The sequence below is a fragment of the Lissotriton vulgaris genome, chromosome 5 (assembly GCF_964263255.1).
Source record: "Lissotriton vulgaris chromosome 5, aLisVul1.2, whole genome shotgun sequence".
Classification (NCBI taxonomy): domain Eukaryota; kingdom Metazoa; phylum Chordata; class Amphibia; order Caudata; family Salamandridae; genus Lissotriton; species Lissotriton vulgaris.
The window spans coordinates 438,080,402-438,096,096 of record NC_141693.1 but is presented as its reverse complement, the minus strand read 5'-3'; positions in this window follow the sequence as shown (position 1 = coordinate 438,096,096).

Sequence of the window (15,695 nt, the reverse complement as noted above, 5' to 3'; positions counted from 1 at the left end):
TCCTCGGGTTCTCCTATTAGGAATGGAGAATTCGTGAAACTACTGTTAGAGGCTTTGCAAAAACCTATGGCCATAGCTGTGGTCAAATGTGTAGCACATACAAAAAATACGGACTTTGTATCACTAGGAAACAAATACGCAGATGAAGTAGCGCGTTACTGCGCAGAGCAGGGATATTCTCACACTGATGCCAAAGTGGGGGGAGTCCAGGAGAGAACTGAATTGACCATGTTGTTAGACACGGTGGATACGTGGGATGAATTGAGAGCTGTACAGGAAAATGCACCAAATGATGAGAAAAAGAGCTGGGAAACAGCAGGGTGTGAAAAAAGTGAGATGAATTTCTGGGTTTCTGCCGACGGGAGGGCAGTATTACCAAATGAGCTTGTTAGTCCAATGGCAAGGAAATTGCATGGATCAGCACACATAGGAAGAGATGCTATGGTGAGAGTATTCAGACAGACGTGGTTCAATCCTAAGTTTAGAGTAGCGGCAGAAGCAGTGTGTCAACGATGTGCGATCTGTCAGCAACTAAATGTGGGAAAGAGAACACCAGTTACCTTGAGTCACATAGGAAGGTCTGGGGGGCCTTTCAATAGGATGCAGATTGACTTCATAGAAATGCCTCCATGCAACAGACTCAGATACGTGTTAGTGATTGTCTGCATATTTTCTAGATGGGTTGAGGCTTACCCTACACGTAGGTGCGATACACTTACAGTAGCAAAATTGTTACTTAGAGAGTTGATACCGAGATTTGGGGTGCCATCCTCTTTGGAATCGGACAGAGGAACTCATTTCAATAGCGAAGTGGTGAAGATGCTGTGTTCAGCTTTGAATATCGATCAGAAGTTACACTGCAGCTATCGACCAGAAGCTTCAGGGATCGTAGAGCAAATTAACAGTACTATCAAGTCCAGACTGGCTAAAGTTTGTTCATCAACATCCCTGAGTTGGCCAGACGCACTTCCAGTAGTTCTTATGAGCATACGTAGCACACCGGATAGAAGAACAGGCCTCTCTCCACATGAAGTGCTAATGGGGAGAGCTATGAGATTGCCATCGGTTCCGACTGCAGCGCTAGTGAACATCACAGACGATTTGATCTTGGACTACTGCAAGGGACTATCTGATGCCGTTAATTCTGTGTCCCTCCAGGTCCAGGCTGCAGAGGTTCCATCAGTACAAGACTTGTGCCATGACCTGAGTCCAGGAGACTGGGTCCTGGTGAAGAAGCATGTCAGGAAGAACTGCTTAGACGTGCGTTGGCGAGGACCGTTTCAAGTCATACTTGTAACGAATACCGCAGTGAAGTGTGGAGGTCTGCCAAACTGGATACATGCCTCACACACCCGAAGAGTGCCAACACCTCCAGAAGAAACAGCTCCTCTCTCGGATGAGAATCCGGCGGGAAGCGGAGAAGCCATAGAGGGGGAGAGCCAAGCTGTGGAGGTGATCGAAGAAACTGAAACTGTGTTGGAACAGGACGACGAAGGTCAGGACACTAGTGGGACCGAAGTCGCCTCAGGAGAAGAAAGTAATTGGGAGTCCGACACAGATATCGAGCAGACTGAGAGTGACCAAGAGACAGGTCCTAGAACAAGGAGCGGAAAGACAAGGAGTAACGAAGCCAGTTGGCCGGAGAGAAGGAAAAGGCCAAGTTCGGAAAGTAAAAAGGAAAGAACTCTTGCCCCGATCGCTGAAGAATCGGATCAGGAGGAAGAGACGACAGATTCAGGAACTGAGAGTCCACGAAGATCGAGAAGGGTACGTGTGCCCTGCAGAAGGTACGCCACCCCAGAGTGGACTTATCTAGCAGATGTATTGGGGACAGAAATCTGGGAGAGTGAAGAGCGTGAAAGTAATCGATCTCGATCCATTTGTGGCAGTGGAGATATGGATGTTGGCGCCTGGACTCGAGACTGAGGGGTTACTGACTTTCACACTTCCTATACCCCCACGTCTGAGTAAAATCCAAGATTTAGTGCTAAAAAGATTACAATTTCCAACAGTTGGTCAGCAGATGACAGAGGAAGAAGAAAAAGTTATTCGCTTTGAACTGTTAATAATTGTTGTGAAAGCTGCAGGTCCAAAAATAATTGTTGATGCATAAGAGACTTTTGTACGTATGTTATAAAGAAGAAGATAACCTAGCACCGAGTGGAAAGAAGAATAAAATTAGGGATTACATTTAGAGGACGGAGAAGGGCTAGGGTTGTCTGCTGCTAAGAAGAGAAAAAGACATTGTGGTGAAAAAGATACCTGTTGACAAAAAGCACTTTAAAGACTGTGAAAGCAAACAAGCAACCAAAGACTGGAAAGAGAATTTTCGCTAGAGAACGAGGTACGCTGTTTTGATAACATGGAGAACGGCAACCCAAACAGAAAAGCTAGATGTATAGTAGGTACACTTATAGCAATAGTGATATTTCTCATAATCATAGTAGTAACGATATCTTACATGGCAGGACATGAGAATGATAAGAGAATAGCAAATGTAAAAATTGTAACGACTTTGAAACCTGCTCTTGTGGGAAAGAAGGAGGAGAGTAATGTTATACGTGAAAAGGCTTTACTTACAGATGAAGCTCGTAGATTACACATAGACGAGTCACAGGGAAACTTTAGGTCAAATGCATATGCTAAATTATTGTACGAATATATCGATGCCATGGAGGCCAAAGATTGCTACGTTTGTATGCAATTGCCGGCTTCTGTAGACGAAGGCATTCGATATCACCATCTCCCATTGACTTATGGGATAACATGTAGTTTACTGCTTAGTATATTTTATGGTAGAGAAGGATTTGAGTACTACTTTTCAAATTATGATTCGGTACTGCCTGAAGTTCCGAATTATAAGCAAATGAATAAGTGGGACTATTACAAAAAGGAGGATAGACTAGCTAAATTCTTTCTTCCTTGGGATACATTAGATACATCATATGCACGGAGAAATAATCTGACTTGCAAAGTGTCAGAGGTAGAGAAGAGGTTTATAGCACAAGTAGATGACCGATGCAGACGGCAGAAGATTCTAAAAATGTCAGGACAATGGAAAACAGATTGGACAGAAGAAGAGAAGGCACATAAAAAGAAAGGTAGCAATGGTCCAATAGCCTTGGATAGAACGCAGAAAGGAAAGTTATGTTTAGCTCGAAGCAAAACGTATTATGAGAGTGAATTTGTAGGTGAAGTTAGTTGCGAGCACTCTTTTAAACTAGAGTACTACACGAAAGATTTTATGAAAGGGATGCAAGCTATTCCGAATGTATATTTTGTTTGTGGGAGAAATGCCTATGTAAAACTTCCTGACAATTGGTATGGTTCGTGTTACTTGGCAATTGTCTTCCCCAAAATATATCATGCAAAGGATTTAGCGATCATAGAAGGAAAGGCTTCGAGGAGAATGAAAAGGGAAGTAGGAGATGCAGAAGTAGTAGGAGATGTATTTGGAGCGATGTTTCCATTGTTAGGTTTGATTCTTAACGATGTTAAGATTAGAAGGTTAGCAACAGTCGTGGATAGGTTGTCTGCCAGTACTGCAAGATCATTGATGTTAGTAGAAGGTGAGATGCAGTCGATTAGAGCGATGGTTTTACAGAACAGACTTGCTTTAGATGTGATATTAGCAAAGGAAGGCGGAGTTTGTAAAGCTTTGAAGGTTCAGGAATGTTGTACATATATTCCTGATAATTCAAAACCACTTGAGAAAGTCATACAGAACATTACACAGATTCATCAAGAAATTGAAGATTTATCAAAGTAAATGTTTGGGAAAAAGTAGGAAATGGAGTGGGAAAGGTTGGAAGTTGGTTTGCTAATCTAGGCAAAGGTATAGTTTGGTATATTTTAAAGCCTGTATTAATAGTATTAATTTGTATAATTACATTATTAGGATTAGTAAAATTGTATAAATGGTATAGGTCGAACCAGTTACAAAGATCGATGAGAGACCAAGAAAGGAGACTAGCTGTTCTACAAGATCAACAGTATAAAAGTCTGAGAACACTTGAATCGATAAAAAGAGGAACTGATGTAACTAGTTCGGTATAAGAGATGTATTCAAATTGCTTTTAGTGATGACTCCTAAAAGTCATCAAAGGGGGGAACTGAGAGAGCGCAATTTGAATGCAAAGTATATCATAGTCATATCTAGACGTATATGTCATAAACGTAGGAATGAAACGCACATTGTAATGTTAAGTTGCCGATTATAGCATAAAGGCCAACGAATGTGATAACATGGTATAGGAGATGTAAATGTATTTACATGTTAAAATGCATTAGATTTAGAAGGCCCGTATACATGATGGGTAATGTAGAAATGCTTAGGAAATATCGAACGTGCACAGTAGAATTCGTGTACGGGTGTAACTTTAAACATGTGTAACTTTAAACGGAGAAACGTGGATAAATGTATAAGAGAATTCACATAAAGATGTAACCAAGGAAAATGCATAAGTTATATTCTATGCAGTCGTATTCTATGTATTACTTATATTTGATGTAGAATGTGTTTTAAGTATAACTAAGGCTTTTGCTAAAAATACGGATATATAAATGTATGCCAAAGGTTGTACTGTGTAGAGGGTTTCTGTAGGAATGTTGGAAGAGTTTAGGTCATTTGTGTATGTAACCTAACTGGTCAAGAGTTCGCAGGAGCATAGTCAAATGTATGTAATTTAGTGGGCTTGTAAAAGTCGTAAATAGTTTGATGTGGACGTGAGAGCCGAGAAGTCTAGCACTTGTTAGATTTAAGGTGACAATGCCGGACGGAGCTTATTGCTCGAACGTGAGGAGAGACACTTTGAACGTGGACTATGTTTTGACAAGATCATTCACAGGACCTAGCAGGGTCAAGCTAAGAGACATAGAGTTAAAGCCTTGTCTAAATTCGTATGATACTTGATCTGAAAGAATCAATAAAAGTCGACGATGAGATGATGAAGATGACATCTAAGAAAGGGTCAACTTAACGAACGACGCAAGGAGTGGACCAATGGAAGAAGCAGGAAGTTGACATCATCGGGGGAAGTCCGTGGTGGGCGTCAAGGGGCGTTCCACCCACACGGTGATTGTGTATTTTAGGGACAGCACCCCGGGGAGGAGGGCAGAGCAATTAGCATTAGGCTAAGGCGAGAGCGAAGACAAGGGTAGATGCCTTGAGCAGATGTGCTGAGACATCAGAGCACAAGGGAGCAGTAGGCCGAGGACCCTTAGAGAGCGGATGGGTAGGCAGATAGGGTACTGCTTCTGAAACTTAAGATTTCCTTTAGAGGCTAAAGAGAGTTTGAACTTCTTTGGAAGTCAAACTGCTGACACCTTTTTAGGGAAGAACTTGCGAAGTAGGATTGTCACATAGCATAGAGTAGGGACAGATTAACTTGATGATTTTTATCTTACTGCAGATGACGCAGAAGGAACCACTTCACATCGAAGCTTAAGCAGCTGATATTGTAACCAATTTTGTATTTTGTATTCTTTGAGATTTTATCCTGAGTGGATTGTAATGCATTCAAAATAACTTTATATAAAACTCTTAAAACTTTATCAGTTGTAAGTGGTTCTTCAGAGTGGCGTCAGTTAATGGGGTTTATCTAACCAATGCGGGGGTGGTCCTTTCCTCAATGACAGATACGAGCGGTCCAAAACAGATGAATGGGATTCTTTATTAAATTTATCATAATCATAAATTGATATCAAAATCTCATTCCCCGCAATATTGCTAAACACAGCGCCCCCCTGAGGTCCGCGTGCCATCCACAGGTCAGCGCCCAGTGCGGCCGCACATGTCGCACTGCCCTAAAGCAGGCTCTGGGTGGGTGTTTATCTGGTGATTAGGGGGTGCTGGAGAGGAGTGTTTTGTCTCTCTCTTTCTGCCTGTCTGGATTGGCACCTTCTGGTCTAGTTTGTTTCCCTTCTTTTGCAATTACATGTAACATATACCCTGGATCTGTTCAAGGTGGGGGTGGGTGGGGGGTGGGGGGGGGGAACTGGGGACGCTGCGGGTCCAGAGAGGTCCTGGTTTGTTTGTAACATGAATACGCTCTTGATGGGGGATGCCAGGGACGCGGAATGTTGGGAGGTTAACTCACCTGTTTAAAGCAGATTCTATTTCTCTTGCTTAATAGAACCACAAACCACTTCTTTTATAGTCTGTTACGTGAATGCTTATTAGAACTTCAGTGTGTACCAGGAGTAAAGTACTTTTATAGAATCTACACACCAATGCTCTCGACTCTCAGTAAACATTGCACCCTTCTTCCGGGGACACACCTACTACAGCAGCCCCACTTCTGATATACGAGTATGTGTTTGCAGCTCCCCCGTGGCTGACTCTGACTTATCAGTCACTCATGTCTCTGACACCACCGACCAAACGACTTCGCATAATACCTCTCAATGTCAATAGTCTCATTTACTACGCACAATTTGCAATCACTTTGTGAGAAACCAATATTTGGTACAGCAGACCCTTAGTTACTTGTGAGTTAGAGAGTCAATGAGGCTTATCCAAAAATTGATCCACAACATTAAAGAACTATCAAGGATAAGATGTGTGATAATGAAAGTCTTGTTACTGGTTCAGCCACTAATAAAATCTGATTAGGAACTCCTAGTGCTGGGTGCCAGAAGTTGTACAAAAGGGGGTGGTGATGGACGGAGCATCTGAATCAATCAAACACTCACACCCAGTCAAAAGATCTGGGTTTAATCCATCACCGTTCTTTAGCCCACTCTGCCACCCCAGTTCAGACATGGCTATATGCAAATCAGTCTGACCCTGGGCCTCATGGGAACAGTCCAGCCCGAACTGCCAAGCCATGTCTTCCCTGGACCGGAAACAAGCTTCCGAGGACCGGCTTCTGGCATTCCAGCCGTCTTCAGCCAGGTTTGCTTGAATCCAGTGGCAAAGTGAGCAAGGGACTCCCGTCTGAGCATACCCTGCCACACCTATGGCGGCCAAAAGTGGTACAAAAGGGGATGGTGATGGACGGAGCGTCTGAATCAATCAAACACTCACACCCAGTCAAAAGATCTGGGTTTAATCCATCACTGTTCTTTAGCCCACTCTGCCACCCCAGTTCAGACATGGCTATATGCAAATCAGTCTGACCCTGTGCCTCATGGGAACAGTCATATCGTATCGTAAGGGGTGCTTATATAGCGCACTGACACCATGGGTTTCCTGGCGCTGGTTGGAAATAGAGGGGACAGAAAGACTAACCAGAATGAGGGAAAAGCCAAGTTTTTAGAGATTTGCGAAAAAGAATCAGAGAATTAGAAGTTTTAAGAGAAAGAGGGAGAGAATTCCAGAACTTGGGGGCCAGGTAAGCAAATCTCCGGCCTCCAGATCTGCAGAGCTTGTAAGAGGGGATGGTTAAGAGGTGAAGATAGGAGGATCTCAAGTTGCGGGACGGGCAGTAGGGTAGAATAAGAGATTTTACAAAGATGGGACAGGAGCCAGCCAGGGATTTGAAGATGAGGCAGCCGATCTTAAAGGCTGCCCTAGGGGCGACAGGGAGCCAGTGGAGTTTGACGAGGAGGGGCCTGGCAGATTGCCACTTCGGGATCCCTAAGGCCAATCTCGCCGCCTGATTTTGGACCACCTGTAGTCTGCCCATCGATGTTTTGGGCAGACCATGGTAGATCGAGTTGGAGAAATCTAGGCGAGAGAGGACGAGGGCCATGATGACCTGCAGGAGGGCTTCAGGTGTAAGGAGGTATGCCACTTTCCTGATCCTGCGCAGTTAGTAAGTGCAGGATGAGACCACGGTCCCCACCTGCGGCCCTAGGGATAGAGCAGAGTCAATAGTGACCCCTAAGCTCTTCACCGAGGCCACGGGAGTGGGAGACGGGCCCAGTTCCGCCGGCCAGAAGTGTGGCCCCCAGAAGGTGGGGCTCCTACCAGGAAGGAGGAGCTCCGTCTTACCGGGGTTCAGTTTTAACTGGTTATGGCCCATCCACTGGAGAATGTGGGACATGGCTGACTGAAAGTTAGGAATAGCAGAAGGGGAATTAAGAGAGAAGATGAGCTGCAGGTCGTCCGCGTAATTGAACACGGTGACGTCCCACAGCCTCAGAGAAAGTAGAAGAGGGCGGAGGTAAAGAGCGCGAGTGAAATGCGCCCAGGGCAAGTAAGGTGAGTGGCTAAGTCCCACTGGCCGTCTCGTGGCTTCCAACCAGTAATGGAGGCAACCCAATGGCTTTTATGGGCTGAGGTCGTGAGTGGCCGAGCGCTGCACCGCTCGCCTCCTCAGCGTCCTCACCCAATATGGCGGCCAAACAGCGCGACCCGGCGGGAATCGATCTCCTGCAAGGGTGGCTGACCGGAATGAAGATGTTAACAACCTGCACAACAAAAGGGGGTTAGTTGGCTGGCGGCGGCGCAATTAAAAATTAGATTTTTAAAATAAAGGATTATACATGCGCGAGTAGCGCTAAAATGCAGCGTGAGCAGCGCGAGTGAAATGCGCCCAGGGCAAGTAAGGTGAGTGGCTAAGTCCCACTGGCCGTCTCGTGGCTTCCAGCCCGAACTGCCAAGCCATGTCTTCCCTGGACCGGAAACAAGCTTCCGAGGACCGGTTTCTAGCATTCCAGCCGCCTTCAGCCCGGCTTGCTTGAATCCAGTGGCAAAGTGAGCAAGGGACTCACGTCTGAGCATACCCTGCCACACTTATGGCGGCCAAAAGCGGTACAAAAGGGGGTGGTGATGGACGGAGCATCTGAATCAATCAAACACTCACACCCAGTCAAAAGATCTGGGTTTAGGGTGCCTGAAGTTGGCATGAATATTATTCTTAAACTGACACAACAAAGGAAACTTTGGTCTCCAACAAAAAAGTATACATTGCACCTATTTTATAAGGGCAACTGTGTAAAGGTCTGACTTGTTGTTCTTGTTCTTCAACTGTCAAATTGTATTGAGAATAAAGATCTGACCCAAGATGATTTGCTCCGTTCAGGTAAAGGAATATTGAGTATGAGCACAATAATGATAAGAGAAAAAGGATTCTGGGGCATATGTAGGTAGGCGTTTGCGATTCGCAAACTCCAAAATTCAGCGAATTTCGGCGTTTGCAAATCGCAAACGGCGTTTTGGTATGTAGGTGCTACTTAGCAGAAAAAGGAATCGCAAAAATTGCGATTCCTTATTCTGCTCAAGCATTTAAGGAATCGCAAATTTGCGGTTCCTTAAATGCTATGTAGGGGTGCTTTTAAAATTGCGATTTTGGCTTAAGGAATCGCAAAATACCACCTACTTCAAGTAGATGGTATTTTGCGATTTCCTGTCAAAATGCTTTTTTTAAAAAAAATCAAAGTGCCATGTGGCGCACAGACATGCCCTTAGGGCATGTATGTGCGCCACATGTACTTAGAGGCACATTCCAGGGGTGCAACAGGTGTCCTTTAGACACCGTGGCACCCTTGGAATTGCGATTCTCAAATTGCGATTTTCTCATTCCTATGGGCCTCTTGGCCCATAGAAATGAATGGGACACTCATTCCTTAATTGCGATTCGCAATTTGCGAATCGCAATTAAGGAATGTTAGAGATTTGCAAAAAAATTGTGAATTATTACCTACATTCCATTTTGCAATTCTCAAATAGCGATTCCTTAAAAATCGCTATTTGAGAATCGCAAAATGTAAATTACCTACATATGCCCCTCTGTTTAGTATTTGTGTAACAACATGCTAATACACCTGAGAACACCTACTGAAAATATTTGAGGCTTCAAGTAACCTAAAGAACAATTCAATACAATGCAAGGACCCCCCAGACAGTTTGGAAGACTGCCGGGAGACACCGACGGAGAGAGAGGTGCTTCTCTAAACCTGAGCTGCAGCCAGGTGGGGTGAAGCGCAATAACCACAACTAATGGTATGTGGTTGAACACACAACCTGAACATTGCAGGTGATATCTTTTTATTATTCACTTATAAAAGCAGTAGTTAATTTACAACAGGTCCTGAAGAAGGCATGGAAACTATTTCATTGATATGCTGAAACATGTCGACCCCTACTGATCACAGATATTATGTCAAATCTGTGTTTGCACTCGGTTTTTAAATTTGGGAGACTGGGAGACAACAATTAATCACTAATATCTACCCAGCCTATCCAATTTTACGTTTTTATTCACTCATTTTTCACTCACTTTCACACTGCTTTTTCAGTAGCCACAAATATTTCTGATAACCACCCTCTATTGAGACATTTCTATTCACATTTACAAACGGTCATGGTAACATCTGGCAGGCCGTCTTGCTATGTTATGTCTCCTGGGCAAGGAGTACCCAAATGATGTAAAAGAGGGCGGTACAGTGTGGCTTCTGATGGGAATTTTTCCCTATGCCCTTGAGTCTTAACTCAATAATTATCACACTCAAATGCACTGTTTGTTCCCACTGTGTTATCTATATGGTGTTGGGGTCTGTATCCACAGTTGAGTGACAGGTATGTTTTGACCTCTAGGTACTCTTTGTGTGACGAGTTACTGATTAGGTGTCCCTGTAAGAACGGTAGATACTGATATTAGACTGTTTCAAATATGATAGATATTTCTTGAATTCTGATCTAAACTATATAGATGATCGTATTTCATCAAAAGGGCAACCTTGAAGAATCATGTCTTTACTCTGTTTATTCTTTTGATTGAACTTTAATTTGTGAATGTAAATACAACCCTATCTATACCTAGATGACCTACAAATTAAATAGCTGCCAAGGAGCTTTTGTAGGCCCTCATATACACTGAATACAAAAACTGCCTTATCCATGTAGAGAGTGCAGCGTGATATGCCTCTAGAAATATTCAGGGGGTCCTTTGATGTCATATGAAGGTTTAGGTTGACATTATTAATGTTTAGGTTAAATAAGAAAGGGTGGGGGACAGGCTTATTTGGTTGTCTCAAGCACATCAGTTAATTCACCACAAGAATCGGTTGCCACTGTTGCACTTGGTCACTGTGCAGCCCAATAAGCACATTCAGTAACAGGGCTTCATTCATCCGATGGGTCAAAGAGACCCCACATTTCTCTCAATGTATCTTTTCAAATGGGATTTCTCACTTCTCTTAGCCTACTTGCTCATGGGGAGGAATTTGGGGCAGTTAGACCATGAAAAGGCTTCCTCCTGGTAGAAATGGATACCAGAGGCAATGTTTGTGTGCCTTACACAGTCTGACCAGTTTCAAATTATTCTTAGTAATATCATTCATCGAGATTTGTCTGTTTTTTAAGCAGTCTACCTTTACAGAGATATAATAACAGCTGTGCCACATGAAGTAGGTAATGGCCTAGATTGTTATACCACATTTATGTCAAACCACTTTGTAACCTGCTGAAATACACAATACAAAAACCATGCTATACATGTAGATAGTGGTGGGTATTTCTGAGAGGAAACCTTGAAATAGGCAGTGGTGACCGAAACAGAAAAAGAGTGGTGGGCAGGTGGTGACGGCGCAGGAAGGGTGGGGAAAGCACACGGCGGGGGGTGATAACTTAAAAAAAATTCAAAGACTTACCTGGTGCTCCTGGCCGCCTTGGGCTCCCTGGTTCCAGTTCCTGGTCCCAGCAGTCCTTGGGAAAGCATCACGGACTACCAGTCAATTCCTGCACTGCTCTGAAGCATGAGAGCAGCGTGGGGATTGGCCTGAGTGGGCTGGAATAACGCTCGCTCAGGGACAAGGAGTATGTGCTGTTTCTTCAAACCGGCTGTGCAATACAGCAGGGTAGGAAAAACGTAAGTGTGCATGTCTGTTTGACTGGCCTAAAATGACCGGCCAAACTGACATACTGCAGAGGAGCATCGCCCCACTGCTCTCAGAGCAGAGCATCAAAAATAAAATGAAAATAACGTTGTTATAATTTTTTGTAGCTGCGGGCTGGGTTAGGGTAATGGCACAGGGGGAGGAGTGGTTTGCACACTCCCTAAGTGCACATGACTGGCTGGCCCTCTTGGGCCGACCAAACAGTCATGCACACTTTGCATGTTCCCTACCAGGCTGCATTACACAACCTGGTGAAGAACATGTAAAGCCGCTGTGATCAGACCAATCACAATGCTGCATTGCAGCGTTGTTATTGGATCAGGGGAGCCTGGGAGCCGGGTGATTCCTGCTGCCGGGACTGCAGGAAGAAGGAAGCTGGAGAAGATGAAGGAGAGGTGGCTGCAGGCAAAATGCTAAGGGATTTTTTTAATACTCCCCCTGCCCCTCTACCTTCGTTCCCTGCCAGCTGCTACAGCTGACATGCACACCTACAACTCCCCCCCCCCCCCCCCCCCACCCCGCTCAAGGCCCAACCCGCTCCTCCCTGCCCAAGCTGGCTCAGCCAACAGCAAAAAATAAAACGATAATAAAATATTGGGTTTTTTTCAGCTGCTGGCTCTGAGCCAGTGGAGCGACGCTCCTCCACCATTACGGAGGACTCACCACTGGAAATAAGATGTATTTACTGTACTTTCCAAGTAAACACCACTCCCTGCGGTGTCAATATTTAGCTGGTATGGTAAAAACGTCACGCATTACTGGCACTTGATATCAAAGTCTTAATAGACTGTAACAGTGATCATAAGTACGTCACAGCAGGCTTTATATGGCAGTGGTACCTTTTCTTTTTTGAAGCTTTAATTGACACGAATTCCCGAAAATCGAATCAGGTTCCAGTTTTAGAAAGGGTGACTTGTTTTTTCACTCAACTGGATGAGGAAGCAAATCACTAGGCAAATCAGCCATTTCCCCCGGATTCGCTTCCGCATCCACGGAAAGAGAACACTCAAGGTGGTATCTGGGGAACACTTAATGCTTCAAGTTTTTGGTTTATTCCATCTCATCAACATGGATAATATGTGATCGGCCGGGTGCCGAGACAGGGACAGGACTATCTCATTCTGAATGTTTTTCAGCACCAATCAAAAAACTTTGCCCAAAGAGATTACTACTGGTTGGTTAAAGGCTGCCAGATAGCTATATTACCCAATTGCAGCAATTCTGATTGGTTGACCTCAGCCAGTCAGAACTAGCCTTTGTGGTTAGATCACTCAATATACTCGTAGAGAACTCAAACATAAGCATTTTCCCATATTTGGTACGTAATCCACCCTATTGTCTGGTCTATGAAAATAGCACATTTACGATGTATTTCTGCTATTCAGATGAAACAAAAAGGCACTGAATGCTGCACTATTTGTCTTCTGGAATATTTAACATTCCATCTTTCTGTCATGAAGCTGACAATAAATGTTAAAAAAGAAATGGAGCGCAAACATTCTGGGGCATCATATGCAAATTTCCCATATGACAACTATGGAGAATTCATTGGCATTACCTGCATTGAAACACATGATCTAAATGACCCTGGGTAAGCAGGTTTGTGCCCTTGTGTAGGAAGGATCCGGAAGTGCTTTTATTTGCTAGTTGTAATAATGATATCTTTTATATGAAATAAAAACGTTTTAAGCAAAAGCATCACTTTTGGTTTTGCTAACCTTCTCTCTTGTGGGAACATCTGTAAAATTCAGGGATGAACTGAGCAATTATTCATATTGTGACAGACCTTCATAAAGAAAGATCTACCCAAATATGTTATAGCCCTAATGGGGAATTACATTTTATTTCAATTGATTAATGGTATAGTATGTCAGCTTTGTTTTGGGTTTCCCAGGCATTCAATAAACCAGAACAAAAATCTTTGCACTGCTATTTTTTTGGGTTGATCGAGCAGCGTCCCTCAGATCTTTTAAAGAGGTTTGTTAAAATGCATCGTCCTCTAAAATATTTTTATTTTGTTCCGCTAAAAAAACTTTTAAGATCCTTAGCACTTAATGTTTGGTGTTTATCATAGCTTGATAATGTTAAGGAAATCTTTATCCAGTTGAGTCTCAATGGTTCTTGGGAACATTCAGAATGTGTAGTGAACAATGGGAACTCTGAAATATAAACTGATTTATGAAAGATAAGAACTGGGTACTTCGAGGTATAGCACAATTTTGTCCAAGGAACGGGCAGCATAATTTCTACCCATGTTGAAATACAATAAACACCACATCCCTTAGGACATTTAAATACAGTATATAAAGTTCTAATATCTAGAGGGTTATATCAAGGTGGAATTGAGCATGGGTACACCGGAGAGTATCCTAGTTTCAATTAGACTCTTTGATTGTGAGCTGCTTCAGCCACAACAATAACTAACATCGTCAGACGGGATTCGCAAATACTCAGATAATTTCTGTCTACTACACAATTAATTCAGAAATTCGTTTTTGGGTTCAAAGTGCCATGATCTTTTTTGTAATACTTATTTTACAGTGATGATAATTTTTTATGTTGTTTATTTTACCTGTGTTTTCATTGATTTTTAACTATGCTGTAATTGTATGTTTTTTAAAGATATTCTTAGATCTTTTATCCCCTCACTTCACTCCATAGTAGCCCTTCTGGTTGGCTTTTAGACCCCTTCTCCTTAGTTTCAGAGCTCCTTCAGTGGTACTTGTCAATTTAAGTGGTCCATCATCACTCCTCATTTGAAAAAGCTCAACGTCCACACACATAATATGTCAAATATTAGCCTATCACAAAATAAACTTGAATTTCAACACTATTAGAGTAGTTTGTGGTTGAGTAGACACAAACAATTATAAAAGCCACTCACTATTTGGACCACATTTACACCCCAGAGAAGACTGAATCATTTAACACCTATTTCGAACAACTTAAGGTGGGAAACTGTCATCCACAGTGGTCAAGCCTCTGATTTTATTATAATGTTCAAAAAGTTTCTGTCACTGCCTCCCCTGAAATTTTTCTGAAGGGCTCCATCAAAGAGGTGTTCAAGATGTTGCCTATGCCTGGCTCAATTGCTGTTGTCATAACACGAACATGCGCCCTTTACCTCCTCTTCACTGAATTGATTTGTTTGGTCTCCCTATGTTCATCCCTAAGACAATTCCCTTTAATGTGTGCCTGCTATCACAGAATGAATCATTTCGGTGTTCTACATAAACTAAACCTTTTCAAATATGCTTTATGACAGAGAAATAAACCAGCAGCAGACAAGAAAGACCTTGTTGACCTGTCGGATTTCAATAAAATTGAAAATGAACTCAGGCTCCCACTTTTTCCACTTTCTCAATGGAAATCTTGCTATCACTCATTGGCCCAGATTGTCTTTGGTAAACCAGGTCAGGGTCCTATTACCTATTCAGGAAGCTGAACATCCACATGTACCTGTGATGTGAGCAGTCTTAAGATCAGTCTTTTCATTTTGAACTTCACCATTCTTTTTTTTCTTTACCAGGCCTTCCTCCAAAAGTCAAAGTATTCTTTCACTTGTCTTGCTTATACTACTAGAGCTATACATACCTCAGTCTTTTACTCTTTTTAAAGAAGATCTTCACTTTATTTAAAGTGCTACAGCATTCCGTCTGCTGACACTGTGCCACAGCGATCATACATTGTAAGCACACATTAATATCTTGATGGATGAGACATCTTATGTCTGTTATGTATTGTTTGGTGTAGAAAAGCAAACCATATTCCATTAGGATTTGTTTAACAGTAGATTAAAAAACTCTTTCAGAGGATCAGAATTACCAATATTAAAACAAGCATTGTCAAAGCCACTAGATCTCGACTATGCAAGAGCTATTGGCTTTGCCAATATGTTTCAGCCATTTTAA